This window comes from Ovis canadensis, chromosome 1 (assembly GCF_042477335.2).
Source record: "Ovis canadensis isolate MfBH-ARS-UI-01 breed Bighorn chromosome 1, ARS-UI_OviCan_v2, whole genome shotgun sequence".
Lineage (NCBI taxonomy): Eukaryota > Metazoa > Chordata > Mammalia > Artiodactyla > Bovidae > Ovis > Ovis canadensis.
Window position 1 is genome coordinate 174,340,567 of NC_091245.1, and position 20,608 is coordinate 174,361,174.

The following is a 20,608-nucleotide window of genomic DNA, read 5'->3' on the forward strand; positions in this document are numbered from 1 at the left end:
GTATCGTCTTTAAAATTGGACATATATGCATTTATGTACAGTATTTGTCTTTCTCTTTCTGACTTACTCCACTCTGTATAACAGGCTCCAGTTTCATCCACCTCATTAAAACTGAACTCCATGGACAGAGAAGTCTGACAGAATATAATCCATGGTGTCACAAAAACTGAGCCATTAAAACTTTCACTCAGTTTATAGTCAAATGACATTTAATAGCCACAATAAATTGAAAGATTTTTTATAATTTCTGTTAGAGGAAAGGAAAATTAGAGGTTGCATATTATTTTCACAAAGTCACATAGTAGACTGTGGAGCTTGAATTCAAATCCAGGTCTGTATAACTGCAAAGCTGATGGCCTTTTAGTGCACTATGGCATCAAGCCAAAGGAGTATACAGGTAGACCCCTATAAATATAAATTATTTTCTTTAATGCTACAAAACTATACATGGAAACATAGTCATTTTAGCAAGATAATCGATAGGGATTTTTTTTTTCCATGTCTACTGGAAATAATATTCTTTCTACTCCAAAAACCTCAAAGAATTCTTATGCTCCTTGGAGTCTGAGTAAGTTTTAGTTGAACACACTTATTTTGATCTTTCCAGGATTAATACAAATTACTCATCCTGAAAGATCAATAAATATTGGCTTTCTTTTTGTTCCCCAGTCTGTGTTTTGTGATGAGCTTATCTGATGTGTTAGCACAGCACAATGAAAATGATGTGAAATGGCATCAGGGACTCATGACTGATAGCCAGGTAACTGCCCAATTATGGAAAAAGAAAACTTTTTTTCCCTAGATATTAGGAAAAGAGATGTCACCTTATATGCCAGAAGAAAACAACATGTTTTCTTGAAAGGAAGTCACCCTAACAAAACATTATTGAGCCAGAGATGTCAGTTCGAAGCTCCATACAAAAAACTAATACAATGTTCCTTGTCCTTTAAGTTTCAGGAAAAAAGCTGTAAATTATAGGCTGAGACAATTATGTATTCCCATAAATTCTCCTGTTCTAAAGTTTTAGAGAGAATGTCAACAAAAAATGACCCCTGTGTTCTGGAAGAAATCATCACTTCTTCATAAACAAAGAGCACCTTTTCAATCACTTTAGTTTTCAAAGAGTATGCTTTTGCTAAAGAAAACTATTTTTTCCAGGCTATATCAACAGTATGGGTCACTTATTAAAACTGTCAATAAGTGGCTATATTCAGATTCAAAAGCAGTATGTTCTTTATAGTAGACATACATTTGAAAGGGAATAGTGCAAATTTTTTCCATAACTAATTAACATCTATTAATATTCAATATCTATTTAGATCTATTGATATCTCTATCACTTTCTCATTCAACCTATCACAAGGCAGAAAAAATAACAAGTTTATTTCATTTTCTATCCTTAACTAGTTTTATTTTTGTCACTTATTTATATTTTCATTCATTTAAAACACATCTAATAGGCATCAGATATGTGCCAATCACTGTTCTAATCCCTGGGAGCCCAAACAAGGTTGAAGTCCTGCATGCCAGGATCTCACAACTCAAGTTAGGAAGACAAACACTTAAATAGACAATTGCAAAACAACGTAGAGGTACAGACCAAAACCAGCCAACACAACTCTAGTTTTTCCATGGGAGGTAACATACTGAATTTTGTTTAAATTAATGCTTAAATTTTTATCTGGCAGTGAATTCTTATACATAGGGATTTCTAAGACCAGTTTTTTTCCCCAATTATTTACCATGAGGTAAATGACCTAAACAAAAGGATCTTTCTGTTTCTCTGTTTTGTTTATCCAGATTCACTATGTGTTGCCACTTATGTCAAATACAATAAAAATATCACAGAAATATCAAATCACTATATTAATGTATGTGCTTATCTCACCAGAATCTGTAACCAACGGTTTTTTGACCATCACTAGCTTACAGATCCAGATTTGAGTATCACTGACTTAGTTTACCAGACTCAGGAATGTATTAATAAAACACAATATTTGGCCTTTTTTTTAGTAGCAGATGCATCTATCAAACAAACTGAAGAATTCCAAGAGCTGTAACCTATACCTCCAGAAACAATATTATTTAAGAATTCCATAGCTGCTGCTTTGACACAGGTACTTTACACAAGCTCTGAGATAGGAATACTCCTGGCTCCATTTCACAGATACTAAAATCACACAGCCAAAAGTGTCAGAAATGGGATATAAACACAGAGGGTCCAGTTCTGTTTATAAGCAAACACCAGAAGGTGAGGACATGGCCCTGGCTATTTTGGGCAGTTTTCTTTTCTTCAAATGAGAGGTCTAATATTCCCTGACTTCTACAGAATATATTCATTCCAATAAAAATGGGAGCAGTGTGCTTGTTAATAAAAAGAATGAAATTACAATAGTGAGTAGTTTTTTAAAATGAAGAACTTACTCAAACTCTGTTGATGAATTAAAATCACTAAAATCAGATGTAGTAGGTTTTTGGCTTTATGTATGTTCATGTACTGTGGGAGCGTAACACCTTTCTGGACACTGGAGAAGAGGCACATTCCCTGCCCTCTGTGACACTTTTATGTGTCAGTTTAGTTAGGCTATTTATTGTCATTCAGTCACTCAGTCATGTCTGACTCTTTGCCACTCCATGGACTGCAGCACACCAGGCTTCCCTGTCCATCACCATCTCCTAGAGCTTGCTCAAACACATGTCTGTTGAGTCGGTGATGCCATCCAACCATCCCATCCTCTGTCATCCCCTTATTCTTGTGCCTTCAATCTTTTCCAGTATCAGGGTCTTTTCTAATGAGTCAGCTATTTGCATCAGGTGGCCAAAGTATTAGAATTTCAGCTTCAGCATCAGTCCTTCCAATAAATATTCAGGATTGATTTCCTTTGAGATTGGCTGGTTTGATCTCCTTGCAGTCCAAAGGACTCTCAAGAATCTTCTCCAACACAACAGTTCAAAAGCATCAATTCTTTGGCACTCAGCTTTCTTTATGGTCCAACTCTCACATCCATACATGACTACTGGAAAAACCATAGCTTTGACTATATGGGCCTTTGTCCATACAGTTAGGACATAGTACCCAGTTATTTAATCAAACAGATTTTGGTGTGGAGGTATTTTGTAGATGCAGTTAACATCTACAATCAATTGACTTTAAGTGAAAGAGATTACTTTCTCTAACAAGGGTGGGACTCATCTGATCAGCTGAAAGGCCTTGAGAGCAAAACAAGCTTCCCTGAAGAAGAAATTATTCTTCAAGACTGCAGCATTAGCTCCTTCCCAAGAGTTTCCAATCTACCAGCCTGTCCTACAGATTTTGGACTTGGTAGCCATCACAATTGCATAAACTAATTCCTCAAAATAAATGTTTATATATATGTGTGTGCTCAGTTGTGTCGGACTCTTTGTGACCCCATGGACTGTAACACACCAGGCTCTTCTTGTCCATGGAATTTTGCAGCAAGAATACTCGAGTGGGTTGCCATTCCCTTCTCCAGGGGATCTTCTTGATCCAGGGATCAAACCTCTGTCTCTTGCACTGGCAGGCAGATTCTTTACCACTAGTGTCATCTGGGAAGCCCAAATGTTTATATAAGTGTATTAGTTGCTCAGTTGTGTCCAACTCTTTGTGACCCCATAGACTGTAGCCTGCCAGGCTCCTCTGTCCACGGAATTCTCCAGGCAAGAATACTGGAGGGGGTTGCCATTCCTATAAGTAGTACTTTTGTTTTTCTGGAGAAACCTGGCTGATACACACTCCCTTATGGCTATAATCCAAATTATTTAATTATTTAAAATAATCCTAAGGTATATATTAGAACATCCTCTATGTATATTTGTTAGAAAATTCAGTTTGAAAATTGCTAACTTTTTATATATTTTTAAAATTTTTAATTTTATTTATTTTTTACTTTAAAAAATTTGAATGACCAAACCCTCCTCAAAGTCCTGAACGAAAAAGAGAGCATATCATGTCTGACACTCTTCTTCATTGTACTCTGTGCTGACAGTTTTGAAATATTCAATCTGTTCATTAATATTTTCATTTCATTTCATTGATGGTGGTGGTGGTGCTTAGTTGCTAAGTCAGGTCTGACTCTTTGTGGACTGTAGCTCACCAAACTCCTCTGTCCATGGGATTTTCTAGGCAAGAGTACTAGACTGGGTTTCCATTTCCTTCTCCAGGGGTTCCTCCTGATCCAGGAATAGAACATCTTATGTCTCCTGCATTGGCAGGCAGATTCTATACCATTGAGCCATTGAGGATTACCTTCTTTCAGTTCGGTACCTCAATTTTTTTCCCTCTGTGTAATAGGAATGAAACTTGCCAACTTTCTGCCTTAGATGAATAAATATTTTAACATATGCAGTGTAGGGACTTCCCTGGTGGTCCAGTGGCTAAGACTCCACACTCCCAATGAGGGGTCCAAATTTGATCCCTAGTCAGGGAACTAGATCCCACAAGCTGCAGCTAAAGAGTTCACATGCTATGACGAAGATCAAAGATCCCATTTGCCAAAACTAAGACCCAGCAAAGCCAAAATAAATAAATAATTTTTTTAAAATTGCAATGTATTTAGAGTAACACCATACCTACATAGAAACAGCACTGTTTTGGTTCAAATATTTACTAATTCTTTTTAAATTTCTGGTACAGGTACACACATAAAAGGCAAATATAGTCAAGTTTAACATTTTTATAATTAATAATTTGATAAGAAATTAAAACCACAGGCCTCCATTACCTACAAAATACATTTTATTACACTTTAAGTTTATATTTTAAAGAAAATTTCATGAGAGGTCAGTTACAAAAAGCATAACAGTGTATTTAATTTTAAAAAGCCACCCACAGGTCAAGCACCAGTCTTGGTGGGTGTACTTTAAAAGTTATCATGTTTCCTCTGAAAAGACTATCAGAAATTTTCCAAAGAAGGGATAAAAAGCTACTTATGGATTATTGAAAGTGCTTTTGTCAAGGGAATATTTAACTTTTAGTGAAATACAGATTCATTCCAATAGTTCAAAAGAAGTCACTCTATTATTTTAACCCAGAATATTCACCATTTCAAAATTCTTGCACTAATTTTCCAGGGTCCATCCCCCTTTTAAATTCATTTTTGATTATCACATTGGAGTCAGTAGAACTGAATGATTAATCATGCCCAGAAGAAGCTCCAGAGTGTTTGTGGCTGCACCCGACATCTGGTGTGTTAACTATCAGCAAATCCACCACAGAGCAGCTGATCATAGCAGACAGGACTCCAAAACAGGCGCACCCAGCTCAGTTGCTGCCCTGATAAGGTTCAGTGGGGCTGATGAGTAGCTCTTCCGAAACACCTAACTGTGGCATGTACACTCCTTCCTGACTGAGGGGCAGAGGCACGCTAGGAGATAAACCTCTAAGAGAAAGGATTCAGACCTGGGTCCAAGTGACACCTATTGATTAACAATATCATATTTTAAAATAAAACAAACACAAAAACATTGATTTGTTAGAAAGGATTAGGTACACGTACATATGGACAGCTACAAAATGTGTTTTGACATCTTTTGAAGATACTTTCCTTTTATTTTCACAACTCCACTGACATATCTCTCAGAGCCACTGTTCTTTTGAGTTTATTTTGGAAAGTCCCAGTAGTAGAGTGGGAAGTCCAGACTGGAAGTCTGAAACTGAAAGTCCAGACTTCCACATATCTTTTTATTACCATTGACTCCAGACTTCTTCAGATAGTAGCAGATAAAGTTTAAAACAGTAGTTTCCTCCAGTAAATAAGAATTGAAATTCTAGAGAGTTAATAGAGCTTTTTCATCTCAACCCAACTCTTGTGATCTAATTTCAGATAACAGGAAATATGCCAACTATAGTGGCTAATTAGGGTTATTCATTGGAAATTGTTTGTAGCCAATCTTTAATCTCTTATAGCAAAGTGCATTGACAATGCTGGCAGCATAAGACCTGGCAGCATGAATGCTGGAATGGTTCTCAGGAAAGAGTGCGAGAAAAAATGGTTGCATTTAGATTACGCAATTCACTTGGCTGAAAAATTTCTCAGACTATACGGATGCTAATTTTGGCTAAATTTAGCCACAGTTCACGTTTTTCCACTTGGATGCTGGAAGCCTTCTTTTGTTGGGGAGGGAGCTGTAGTAGGGAGTGCCTTTCACGTACCTTGAAAATACAGTTTAATGCTGGAGTAGACTGGCACTTGCATTGTTAATTCAGATTTTATTAGATTTATTAAATTTAGGTTACTTTAGGATTAAACACAAAACCTCTCCTTTTGTTGACATAATTATACTCATTTGGGGTTTAACATTCTGTTACTGAAGGAAAACCCATCCTAATGTAAACTCCATGAAATCAGGAAGTTTTGTCTATTTGGTTCACTGCTGTATCACCAGAGCCCACAGCAGGGTCTGGCACACAAGTAGGTACCCACTATGTATTTATTAAGTGAACAGTTGAATGAATGCATGAGACATAGTCTCAAGTGCAGGAGAGGATGCCACTGTACTGAGATCAGCTGGCAAGCCTAAATACTTGGTTTCAAAGAGGCTCACCCACCGATGCCAGGAATATTTGGATCTCAACCACACCCTGTGTTCCATTCCTTCCTCCTCCTTGCTCTTACTTCCACTATTTTAATAAAAAGGTTTTATTTGAACTTTTTACAAGAGGGAGAGTTTGGCAGAGCTAACGAATGACCTTTCATACCATATTTGCTTAAGGGCAAGAAAACTTAACTTTTTCCCACAATATCACTGCCTTAAGGCAGGATTCTTTTTTGAAATAAACAACAGCTTTAAATCATGCAGGAAGTCAGTTACATCCAAAAGGGACCCTTAAAAAACCAACAACAATAACAAGAACAAGAGCAACAAATATTTAGTCAGCAAATTTTGTCTTTAACACTCCATGCTTCAACGTCTTCTCTTTTTTTTATACTTCTTTATATTTTTTGCACAAAGGTGTCCATTTTTTTCATTTCACCCTCCTCTCCCAGGAAACGATTTCATAACTCATTCACTTGGAATTATAAAGAAGACCATATCTATTATTATTACTTTCAGAGCTATTATAATTTTAGATCAAAAGGATCCACTTCTAATTGGGTAAGAGTATTTTGTAGATAAGAGGCCAACTCTAAAATCCTATTTTCAGACCTATAACATAAAAGAATATTAGTTAGCTACGAAGAGTTCATGGTCTAGCAGTAGGAGCAAATATGTAAAACCAATTATAAATTTCCATAATTACGACTAATAATGTGGGATATGACTATTTAAAAGGGAGTGATCAGTTATTCTGGTACTCTGGAAAAACCATTTTTCATTGAATCAGAATCAGTCTTTTTCATTGTTGGGTAGCATTAATTATTTTAAATATTTATCCTCTTGTTGAGCTGAAGACTGCTTCCATGTGTTTTACATATTTGCCAAGTACTGACTTCTGGAGTAGAAAAAAGTCACAATTCTTCAGATATTTTAGGTAAGTAGAGAATTTTTTTTTTTTTTAAAGGATTGCATATTGTTTAGAGATTTAAACACATCTCCTCCTTGTCTGTTTTTAACTAGTGCCTGTCCTATTAGAAGTGACAGATTACCCAGCATCTGTTCTACTATACCAAGTATCTATCTAAGTTTGTAGCAGCTGGTAGGAGGCAATGGATTTGCCTCTAATAATTAATGGACTGCCATTCTCTTGGAAGGACCTCTGCCCCACTGCATTATTAGATATGAGGTAGAATATTAGATTAGGAGCTGAAGATGCATAATTTCAAGCACCGAGTTCCTTAAAGGATAAAGACCCAGGTTGTTGCCTGTGGCATTTGACTTTCTCCTTGTAGCCTGTAGCAGTCTACCTCTGAAGTGGTCTGAGGTTATGGACAGAAAAGCATAGTACCAAGCAGGCTCCTGAATTATTCTTAAAATTCTAGGGGAAAGTTCACCATCAATGTAAAACACAACAGGACTTTAATGACCCTGAAATTGTCCTGAGAAATTCAGATTAAAAAAACAAATGAGTAGTTGAGATTTAAAACAATACAAATTAGAAGATACATGCTTATACATGATCCTGGTGGATACTGTCTTCTGGGAGGCGACTTGGCAAAAATATTAGAAGTTTGAAAATGTGCACATGATTTGACCCAGCAATATCTGGCATATAATTGGGAATATACACAAAAGTTTGCCTTATAAACATATTTATAGCAGCATAATTTATAAAAAAAGGGATATTTGGGCAATTAAATATTTGGCCATAGAAGATTGCTTAAATTAATTTGCTCATTCTAATGAGGGAATGAACACAAGGAGTCCTTGAAAATCATGCTCTAGAATACTTAATGACATGAGAAAATACTCATTATTAACCAGTAAGGGGAAAAAAAAAACAGGTTGCAAAAAATTATGTGCTGTGATGTAGTTTAAATTATGCAAAGTATATAAATCTACATGGCAAAAACAACATATGAATATCTATATATACACGTCAATGTATAATATTTGATCCTTTAAGTATAGGGATTAGAGCATAATTTTTTTTCCTTTGCTGTGCTTTTCTTGAGAGTCCATATTTTCTGTTAGGATGGGCCATAAGAAGTTGCCTTTATTTAACTGGGTCTTATCTGCAAATGGCCATTTTGTAAGGTTGAACTTATATAAATAATAAGATTTTTTTTCCTAATAAAAATTATGCTGTTAAAGAAACAATCTTCTCAACCCACAGGCCGAGACACTAATCTCCCAACACTTGTTTTGGTTGCAACAACTAGAAGCCAGTTCTGTGCTTTTGTTCTTCAGCTCTTTCTCTATTTAGTATGGATATAGAAAATGATCATTTTGTAAGGATATTGTCAATTAAAATAGTTTGGTAAACACTGGTAGATCAAGAAGACCTTTTCACAGTTTTTTTTTTTCCTTGCAGGGGGTTGGGAGTGGTTTGGAAAAAAACAGACTTTTTAGCATTATTTCTGGAAAGAGGCTCAAATTTAGAAATTCCCTTTCTCTAGGAATCTGTGATACCAAAAAGATTGGTTTATCCAGTTCTCAAAAGAATTTTTCAGTTCCTATAAGTAAAAGGGAGAGCCGAGTTCATAAAATGAGACTGAAATATAAAACGTTTTTCTCTACACACCCTCCCACCCATCTAACCTCAATTTCATTTGCAAAGTCTCTCACCTCACCAGCAATCACTGAAATCCTAACTGCAGAGTATTTCTGCCAAGCTGTGGGATGTGGCATTTAGACTTGCAGCACTCAAGGATTGGTGTCATAAGGTAATCATAACACTGCTAACACACTGAATTAGATCATATGACACTTTAAAACTTCAAGGAGGTAACATACCAAATGTCATGGCTCAGAAAGAACATAGCTTACTAGGCTAATTCACTTTCCCTTTACTGGATGACTAATGCAGCTGGTAGGTTTTGAACAATCGGTTAAAATTAGAATTGTGGTCAACAGACATACTATGCTTAAAGTCTTTGCTGTGAGTCCAAATTCACATTGGAATAAACTGTCTAACTACACAGAGAGTTGGACAACTGTCTACAGATATTTAGAAAAGAGTTGGAAGAATTTTTGAGGTTTTCTAACTCAACCCTCTACCCAATGAAAAAATTTACACTGTAGTATACTTGATTGGTGTCAGTCAGTCTCTGCTTGGGCAAACAGAAAGTTTACCACTCCTTGAGTTAGCATTTTCCGTTGTTGGAATTAGAAAAATATTTCATATTAGGGAGCTGGTATTGGCCTTGCCCTTGGTTTTGATTTTGTTGTCGTTCAGTTGCTAAGTCACGTACAACTCTTTGCGGCCCCATGGACTGCAGCACACCAGGCTTCTCTGTCCTTTACCACCTCCCAGAGCTTGCTCAAACTCATGTCCATTGAGTCAGTGATGCCATCCAACCATCTCATCCTCTGTTGTCTCATTCTCCTCCTGCCTTCATTTTTCCCTCGTGTCAGGGTCTTTTCTGATGAAAAGGTGCCCAAAGTATCAGAGCTTCAGTTTCAGCATCAGTCCTTCCAATGAATATTCAGGGTTGATTTCCTTTAGGATTGACTGGTTGGATCTTGCAATCCAAGAGACTCTTGAGAGCCCTCTCCAGCACCACAGTTTGAAAGCATCAGTTCTTCAGTGCTCAACCTTCTTTATGGTCCAACTCTTACATCCATACATGACTACTGGAAAAACCATAGCTCTGACCAGATGGACCTCTGTTGGCAAAGTAATGTCTCTGCTTTTTAATATGTGTCTAAGTTTGTCATAGCCTTTCTTCCAAGGAGAAAGTGTCCTTTAATTTCCTGGCTGCAGTCACCATCCACAGTGATTTTGGAGCCCAAGAAAATAAAGCCTGTCACTGTTTCCATTGTTTCTCCATCTATTTGCTATGAAGTGATGGGACTGGATGATGTGATATTTGTTTTTTAAGTTAAATTTTAAGCAGCTTTTTCACTTTCCTCTTTCACCTTCATCAAGAGGCCCTTTAGTTCCTCTTCGCTTTCTGCCAAGGTGGGTGTCATCTGCATATCTGAGGTTATTGATATTTCTCTCTGCATTCTTGATTCTAGCTTGTGATTCAGCCAGCCTGGGATTCTGCATGATGTACTCTGCATATAAGTTAAATAAGCAGAGTGATCAATGTACAGCCTTGATGTACACCTTTCCCAATTTTGTACCAGTCTGCTGTTCTATGTCTGGTTCTAGATGTTGCTTCTTGACCTGCATACAGGTTTCTCAGGAGGCAGGTAAGATGGTTTGGTATTCCCATCTCTTTAAGAATTTTCCAGTTTGTTGTAATCCACACAATTAAATGTTATAGCGTACTCAACTACTCTTACCTGACATTAAGTTGTGACAGATTGTTATCCGTGGTTATGGTACATTGTTTCCTTGCTAGAATTTTTTGCAGAAGTTCTACCAATTTGTTGTTGTTGTTCAGTGGCCCAGTCATGTCCAACTTGTTGTGACCCCATGGACTGCAGCATACCAGGCCTCCCTGTCCTTCACCATCTCCTGGAATTTGCCCAAGTTCATGTCCATTGCATTGGTGATACCATCCAGCCATCTCATCCTCTGATGCCCTCTACTCCTTCTGACTTCAATCTTTTCCAGCATCAGGGACTTTTCTAATGAGTTGGCTGTTTGCATCAGGTGACCAAAATACTGGAGCTTCAGCTTCAGCATCAGTCACTCCAATGAGTATTCAGGGTTGATTTCCCTTAAGAGAAACTGGTTTGATCTCCTTCCTTTCCAAGGGACTCTCAGGAGTGTTCTCTAGCACTACAGTACAAAGGAATCAATTCTTCGGTGCTCTGCTTTCATTACAGTCCAGCTCTCACTGGGAAGACCATAGCCTTGACTATAGGGACCTTTGTTGGCAGAGTGATGTCTCTGCTTTTCAACACACTGTCTAGGTTTGTCTTAACTTTCCTGCCAACAAGCAATCATCTTCTAATTTCATGGCTACAGTCACTATCTGCATCGATTTTAGAGCCCAAGAAGAAGAAATCAGTCACTGTTTCCACCTTTTCCCCTTATATTTGCCATAAAGTAATTGGGCCAGACCAGAGGAAGCAATGGCAACCCACTCCAGTACTCTTGCCTGAAAATTCCATGGATGGAGGAGCCTGGTGGACTGTCATCTATGGGGTCTCCCAGAGTCGGACACGACTGAAAAAAAAAGTCAGTTTTTATAATATTTTTTAAAAATCTCAGTTTTTATAATACTTAGTTTTAAGCCAGCTTTTTCACTCTCCTCCTTCACTGTCATCAAGAAGTTCTCTAGTTCCTGTTTGCTTTCTGACATTTGAGTAGTATACTGTCTGCATTATCTGAGGTTGTTGATGTTTCTCCCACCTATCTTGATTCCAGCTTATAATTCATCCAGCTTGACATCTCTTGTGATGTGCTCAGCATATTGCTTAAATAAACAGGGTGACAACAGACAGCAGTACTTCCTAAGGCCCACTTGACTTCACAGTCCAGAATGCCTGGCTCTGGGAGACTGACCGCACAGTCATGGTTATTTGGTTCATTAAGATCTTTTTTGTACAATTCTTCCATGTATTCTTTCCATCTCTTCTTGATCTTTTCTGCTTCTACCAGGTCTCTACCATTTCTCTCTTTTATTGTGCCCACCTTTGGTCAAAATGTTCCTTTGACATTTCCAAGTTTCCTGAAGAGATCTCTTGCCGGGGTCCAGCCCTGGTGGATCCAGGGTGATTCGAAGGTGGGGACGGAGTCGGCGTCTTTGGAAAAATACATATTTAATTACAGATATAGAGAGATTAGAAATGGATAGTGTAGTAGGAAGATTAGTGGAGAAAAAGAGGCTGAATAACTTGGATTACGTGGAATAGCATCCATGCTCCAGATGGGAATTCAGCCAGAAAAACGGGAGCAAGAAAGAAGCGACATGGGGGAATCAGTCTTTCCGGAAACTGATCCGATTTCTTTATTTTTGGGTTTGCTTATTTCCCTTTTGTTACACATAGGGATGAATACAGTCACAGGGGAGTCAGCAGTCCTGACCTTTATCAAAATCAGGTGCTTCACATAAAAAGGTCTTAGGGATTTTATGATCCTTTCTTTCTGATAACCAAAAAAGTTATTTTTTCCAAGGGTGTTTTTTCTTAAACCAGACACCACCCACCAAATAAAGTTACATTCCTATAGGGTGAGGGTGTAGTGAGTTACAATCAAGAAAGGAATTTATTTAACCCATGGTTAACATGATTAATCTTAAAGGTTAATACTTATTTCTCCTATATGTTAGTTATATTCATTATAAGGGCAGGGAATATGGAGATTTAGCAGCAAACATCAACCCAACAAATGAAAATCCTTTCACCAATGCTCCCCTTAAGATCTATTTAGTCTTAAGATATGATAAAGTTACATTTTTACATAACAAGGACACAGTGATTTATAACAAAGTACAGTGATCTATTACAAAAGAGAAAACTCAAGAAGTCTAGTATTGCTAACATCAAAAACTACTATATTTCCTTTGCTATATTCCAAATACATTGATTAATATATTCCCAGGTGCCTAAGGATATGGAGGCCTGGTGGCAATCATTGACTCAACAAGAAGAAAAAGCCCTATGCTAATTAAGACTCTCAAAATACTCCAAAACTCTCTGTGCTGTTTATGGTTAAGAGGTAGTAAACAATCATGTGTGTAGTGGCAGGAGTATGGATAACCTGTCACACAAGCTAGTCTGTGAGCAGAGAGGTTTGACCTGAGACATCCTTGTCCCACCCAGAGCAGGGAATTAGCAGCAATTATTGACACAACAAATGAAGAACCCTTCACCAATATAATTCCTAACCAACCCACTATACTAGTAATTTCTAACTCCCCAAAATAATTTGCCTTTAGTAAGTCTAAAACATCTCGTGCCTCTCAGATTGGGAGGCTGTAAACAATCACATGTGGCCGGACGAACCTATACAGGTGGGCTAGATAACCTTCAGAGGAGTCCGTAAGCTGAAACACTCTTGTCACGCCCAAGAATTTTTATTGCCTTGGAGCTGCACGTTTACTCCTTCTCCAAGAAAATTGGTTATGGGGCAGAGCCCCCCATAAAGTCAGAGGTGTAGGTGAGAGCATAAAACAGACTCTGGTTTTGGGGTTAGATGCTCGGGAACAGGGGGTTTCCTGAGGCTTGATCATGCCTTTGCGTATGCCAAGCCTCCTTCCTCATGACCTTTGCCATGGGTGGAGTTCCTCACGCTGGCTCCCAGCAATCTCTAGTCTTTCTCCTTCTGTTGTTTTCCTTTATTTTTAATGTATTATTCATTGAAGAAATCTGTCTCTCCTTGCTATTCTTTGGAACTCTGCATTTAGTTGGGCGTACCTTTCCCTTTCTCCCTTGCTTTTCATTTCTCTTCTCTCATCTGCTATTTGTAAAGCCTCTTTGCCTTCTTACTTTTCTTTGGAATGGTTTTGTTTGCTGCCCCCTGTACAATATTATGGACCTCCATCCATAGTTCTTCAGGTACACTGTTTACTAGATTGAATCCCTTCAATCTATTTGTCACCTCTATTGTGTATTCATAGGGGATTTGATTGAGGTCGTACCTGGCTGGCCTAGTGGTTTTTCCTGTGTTTTTTAGTTTAAGCCTGAATTTTGCTGTGAGAAACTGATGATCTGAGCCACAGTCAGCTCCAGGTCTTGTTTTTTTCTGACTGTATATAGCTTCTCCCTCTTTAGATACAAAGAATTATTATGATTATTTTGATTTTGGTATTGACAATTTGGTGATATCCATGTGTAAAATTGTCTCTTTTGTTGTTGAAAAAGGGTATTTTCCATGACTAGTGTATTCTCTTGGCAGAATTTACTTCTTTATAACCATATCATTGTTGTTTGTCAGAAAGGAGATATGACACTGATAGGTACATTTTAACCAAGTTAAAGGTAGTTTATTAAGCAAATTTACCAGGTAGTAAGGTCATCTATGGATGTCTACCCAACATGCCAGGCAGATGTCAGCAACAAAAAAGAGGCAGAAAGGTGGAGAAGAAAGTCAACAAGTAAGAATTCCACTACCTTTAAAGATATTCAATGTATGGCAAAACCAATACAGTATTGTAAAGTAAAATAAAGTAAAAATAAAAAAAAAATAAAAAAAGATATTCCCCAAGCAAGTTTCTCATTATATCAATTTCTCTAGATAAGAGAGTACAGCATCTTTCTTTCTAGTCAGCAGAATCAACTGTTCAAGCAAATAGAGAGCATCTACTGTTCAGAGGTACTTTTTAGTAAGACTTACCTAAAGATAAATGATGAGGAAGCTGGCCTTTACCAGATTGGACAGATATGCATTCCAGAGCCTACTGCTATATGCCCCCCACGGCCATTCCTCCATATTCGCCCAAACAGCAATACACTGAGATAGAAGAAAGACAAATTGTGGTGCAACAAATGTCTCTCTATTGGCCTAGAGATATAAGCCCTTGTTCTGCTTCTGCCAATTAATATCTTTGTGCCTTTGGACAAGTCCACCAAATAAGTTGTCAGCTAAAATAGATGAGTCACTAAATAAGGTTCAAGGTTACTCAAGCTTTTAATGATTTGCAATAAGTGAAGTCTGTCTTTAGTAATGTTAGCTGTTGATTCTATGCCATTTTCTTTCATTAAAGAAAGAAACAAAGGAATTTATTCTCTTCAAGGGATAACCTGTCTTCAATTCTGTCTAATGAAATTCAGTTTGATATAACAAATACTGAGATTTTGTTAAGTGACAGTAGGCACTAGGATAAACTTTTGAAGATTAAAAAAAGCTTCAGCTAATAGCTCTAATAAAAGAAATAGATAATTAAACATACATTTTAAAATGAAGTGTGAAAAGACTCTAGTAGGTAAAGAGGGATGACAAAAATACTTAAGAAAGAGCCTCAAACTTTTAAAAACCTATTCCTTGGAAAATCTGAAACACATTCATTTTAATGAGAAAATGTCTACTAATAATTTAAAGATTGTTCCAACAGAAGGAAGAGAATATTTACTGATTTTAGGCATTAGCTAGCTTATAGGTAGACCAGGCATTTCCAGGCTCTTGACGTCACCATAATCTAGATGGTCACTTACACGGCTTACTTGGCATGTGGCAGGATCTATCAAGACTCTCCATGTGGTTGGAGGAGGTCATCAAGAGGACATGATCTCAAGTTGACCTAAGAGCTGAACTTGAGCAATCAAAGACTCCTTACTTCTCTCATGAGTTTAGAATGATGTTCGCACAACTGGAGTCGTTTTCAAGGATGCAGCCTTGAGAGAACAAGGTGGTGTTGAGACCATCTGGGGCTAGTTCCAGATTTCAACCAGCAAAGCTCCAGCAATTGGCAAACCAGCCCAGGAGACTGAATAAATGGGTCTTGAAAGAAGAGGCATCCAAGGGGAAGTCCGAGTTGGCCATCAACTTCTATGTAGGGAGGGGATACCCATATGTTAGATGCTTATAGATCACCGTGTGACTATGAATGATGCCCTAAAAACATGAATGGTTTAATATGCTTGTGTAAGGAACTGTATGGAGCACACTGAGGCAAAGAAGAGAAATGAACAGTTACCATGGTAGGCTAACCTTGTTGGATGCCCAACTAGAAGCTGAAGCTCAAGTTAGAAAGTTGGAAGAAGGGCTGAGATTAGAAAAGGACAGGCAGTGTCCACTGCTCTGCCAGCTCAGGGCTGGCAGACAAGGTGGGAGAGCAGGATAAGAAATTGGAGAACTTCGGGTGCCATTCTACAAAGCTAGGAGGGTGCAAATGGCCATGGAGGAAAGTCCCAGTGTTTGTGACAAAGTCTGACTGGAGCATTAGTAGGAGGAATCCTTGGGAATGTAGGAGAGCAAGAGAAGGAGGACATTATGGTGATTGACAGAAATGGACGAAACACCTGCTGCCATCTGACTCCTAATGTACAGGAAAGGCAAAAACACAGAAGCCACAACCCCCAGCGGGTGGGGCAGCCCCACATTCAGGAAATGTTCATGATGAAAGGATTTACTCTTACTGAGCTTGTTGAACTAGCTGCCGAATTCCAGGAAAGGGCCAGGGAAAGTATCCAGGCCTGGTTAGTGCAACTCTGAGGTATAGGGTGGAGTGGAATTTCCCTGACTGGGCAGGGAAAATGAGCAACATCACTACACATCCTGCCTTCTGTCAGTGCCTATGTGGTGATCAGAGGGTTTAAGGTGCCTATTCTTTAGCAGACTGGGTTATTCTAGCTACAGGGAGGCTTGGCCCAATAAGAGGGATCTCCCTGGGCTTGTGGGACTCTGGATATCCATAGAGGAAGAATGACAAATTCTTAGGGAGCTGGGAATAAGACAGGCCTTCTAAGCTTCTGCTTTTGAAGGCTCTGCTCCCATCACATTCACCATGGGAGTGAAAGCCAGATCCTCCATCCCACCCTCAGCACCTGGCGTGGAACATCGACATCCACGCTGAGGTTCTGTGGGACAAGACATTTATAATGTCAGACAATTCACTGCTGATCCAGGAGAAACCACAAACTGACAAATCCTGGGAACAGGTTTGAGCTGTGGAAAAGGCCCAAGAGAGAGATGGGAGTGAAAAAACCAAAATGCTACCCCAACAGTCTGTACCGGATCTGGTAAAACTAACCCAGAAACAAATGTGGTTTGACTTTATTGCTACTGGGACCATATCCAAAAAGATACACTAACAACCCAATGTTGTGTTGGTCAGATGAGGAAAGCCTTAAAATCTGAATAGTACAGACCTGGTCAACTTCCCTCTACAGTCCTACTTAGGGTGGGTGTCTCCACAGCCCAGGTATAGGATGCAGGCCAAGACTGCCTCCAGGTGAAGGGTATGAGAGGTGATTGGATGCCTCATGTTGAGCTCACTATTCAGTTTTTATGTTGTTTAGTCACTAAGTCATGTCCGACTCTTCTACAATTGCATAGGCTATAGCCACCAGGCTCCTTTGTTCATGGGATTTCCCAGACAAGAATATTGGAGTGGGTTGCCATCTACTTCTCCAGGGGATCTTCCCTACCCAGGGATTGAACCCATGTCTCCTGTGTCTCCTGCATTGGCAGGCAGATTCGTTACCACTGTGTTACCCAAGAAGCCCTTCGCTATTCACTGGCCTCTCAGAAATAAGCAAAAGGTGACAGTTCTGTTGACACTGGAGCTGAACATAGGCTAATACACGGTCACCACCTCAAAGTTTTCTGGCTCTCTCAGTACCATCAGTGCTTACACGCAGTAAGTGGTTATAGTCAGGAAGGTCCCTTTGTCAGTACAAATTCTCTCCCATGAGAATACTAGGTGTTTGTTTGTTTTTTTTTTCCTTTTCGAGATACCAAACATTCCAGGCATTGAAATCCTACAAGGTCAATCTCTGAAAACCTCTATCATGAATTCTGCCTCTGTGTTAGAGTAATCAAACCAGAGCTGAGCAGAAACACCAATTGTAAACCAGTGTATCTACCTACCACTCCCATGAAGAGTGACTGTCAAAGAAAATAAATTGCCTGGGGTCATAAGGAAATAGGAGAAATTCTGCAAGAACTGCACTGTGTGTGCATTGTAAATGCTGCCCATAGTGCTTTCAAGAGCCCAGTATGACTGGTAAAAAGCCAGATAACTCATGGCTGATGATCATGGGCTATGGAGAACTGAACAAGATAGTGCACCCATCCATGTGCCTGTGCCAACAATGCCACCACCATAGACGGCTTGGTCCGAGTCATAGGAGTGTACCATGCTGTACTGAATTTAGCAAATGCTTTTTTCAGTAAATCTCATATCACTGAGTCACAAAATCAATTTGCCCTCACATGGAAAGGACAACAATGGGCCTTTCAAGTGCTTCCTCAAAGCTAGCTGCCCACCAAATGTCATGGGATGGTAGCCTGAAAACTGTCCCTGTTGTCTTTCCCTAACTGGTAAAACGGTCTTATTGCACTGAATCATGTTAACATGTAAAGACTTGCCGAAACTGCAGGACACTCTGCAGACTCTGCTTGAATACCTATGAGGGAAAAGATGGATGATAAACCATGAAAAATGCAAGGTTCATGTACCATTATGAAGTTTGGTGGCATCATTTTGATGGATAAGATGCTCATGACTTACAAGCTGTGATTGATTAGATACAAGCCTATCCAATCCCTAAGAACCTGAGAGAGGTGCCAGCTTCTGTGGGGATTTGGGAGTTTGGGAAAACTTGACTTCTTTACCTGCCACAGTGCCTCCATCGCTTATACCACTTGGCTAGAAATGGGTATGTGTGGGATTGAAGATCAGAGCAGCAAGCCACATTTCAGATGGCAAAAGTACTAGTGAAGCAGACGAAAGCTCTGGGTACCTCCAGTGCAAAGTGAGCATCTGAGAAGATGTAGCTGAGACCCTGGAAGGGGTGGGCTGAACACTGTGGCAGAGAAACAGAAGGAAAGAGCACCCCTAGGATTTTGGTCCCAGCTCTGCAAAGGGGCAGATTCTCTCTATAGGGCGCAGATTCTCCATAGAGCAACAGCTCCTAGCAGTGTACTCCTCCAGGGAGAGCCCCTCATGACGGAACAGTGTATCATGTGTATCGTGATAAGAACCCTTTCTATGAAGGGCTGGGTTGAGAATGAGTGGGTGCCTTCCACCCACTCACCTCTGCCATGGTGCATGCTCCCATGTTGACAGACTGGCCTACCTACCGCAGCATCCTGCCCACCAACCACTGTCTCTAGAAATGCAGGTTCCACCAGGCCCCATGGAACATGCAGATCCTCCTGCCTTTGTTCCTGCAGAGGCCCTTGCAGCCTGTAAAGAGGGAGTGGGGGAAATGCCCACTGATGCCTGCTATACAGGTGGGTCTATTTGGGGCAACTGTTTCACATGGACTGCAGTCACCATTTAGCCCAACACTGACACCATCTGGTTGGAAACAGGAATAATCATAGCAGTAGTGGGTTCATCGAGGTTTGGCTAAAATCACTCTTTGATCCTGGCTGTTAACTCTTCGTATTTTTTTTTTAAATAATTTACTTATTTTAATTGGAGGTTAATTACTGTATAATATTGTAGTGGTTTTTGCCATACATTGACATGATCAGCCATGGGTGTACATGTATAACTCTTTATATTAACAATTGGGCTGTTCCAAAAGAATTAAACCTATGGCTGGCTTAGACAATGAAAACCAAGTAGAGACTGAAAACCAAGTAGAGACTGACCATGAATAAGCCATTGTGGGGTCAGGGTATGTCGGAAGACTTTTGGGTTCCCCTGCAGAAACTTGAGGCAGTCCTCACTGTCTTCCGTGTCTCAGTTCATAAGATGCTGACGCCCTCTAGCCATTGGGAAGCTGATTCTCTAGCTTGGGTACAAGCCCTACCAACTCTATTGCCTGGGAATATGGACTGCCCCTGAAACAGACTGGCTTGGTTAACACAATAACAGCATTTCCCGTTTGCTCTTAACAATGCCTAAGGCAAATGCCAAAGAGTATACGGCCATCTCCCAGCAAGTAAGGGGTTTGGAAATTGATTATACTGACCCCCTCCCTCTGTATAAGTTCTAAATATGCCTTTGCTTGCATTACTGCATCTGGCTTAAGGCAAGCTTTCCCCTGCTGCTATGCAAACCAGGCTTCCATTCTTCATGGATTAGAGAAGATGAGTACCATGAACAGATACCTTCATCAAATAGGCTGTGATTGAGGGTCATATTTCAAAAGTGAAGACTGGGCAAAAGGACTTGATATTGAATGGAGATTCCATCTCCCCTATGACAGGATTGGTAGAAAGAAACAATGAAATATTAAAGCAGCAGATTAAATCACTAACAGGTAAAACCACTTTGGCTGGGAGAACTGAAGTACCGTCTCAGATTTTAACACATTGAATAATCAGTCATTAGGGCTATTGCCCCATGTGCCAGACTGGCAAACCATGCCTAGAACCCAACATCTTAAAGACACGGTAGTCTCAGGAGACAGCCATTGCCCCAACTCTAAATGTGAATCAGTGTCCTATGGCTGCTGAGAACACTAAGCCCCAGTGCTCGTGGGAGAGGTATTATCTACTGAGATTTGCAATGGGATATCCCACTGAGATGTG

General features: G+C 39.4%; 1 long non-coding RNA gene across 1 annotated transcript in view; it reads right to left on the reverse strand.

The window, feature by feature from the left end:
* The window catches only part of LOC138419514 (uncharacterized), a 105,144-nt gene extending 90,107 nt beyond the window's left edge, over nucleotides 1–15,037 (reverse strand). The window contains exon 1 of the long non-coding RNA XR_011248996.1: nucleotides 14,795–15,037. This is a non-coding gene — a long non-coding RNA (uncharacterized lncRNA). The remainder of the gene's footprint in view (nucleotides 1–14,794) is intronic.
* Nucleotides 15,038–20,608: the final 5,571 nt, after the last annotated feature.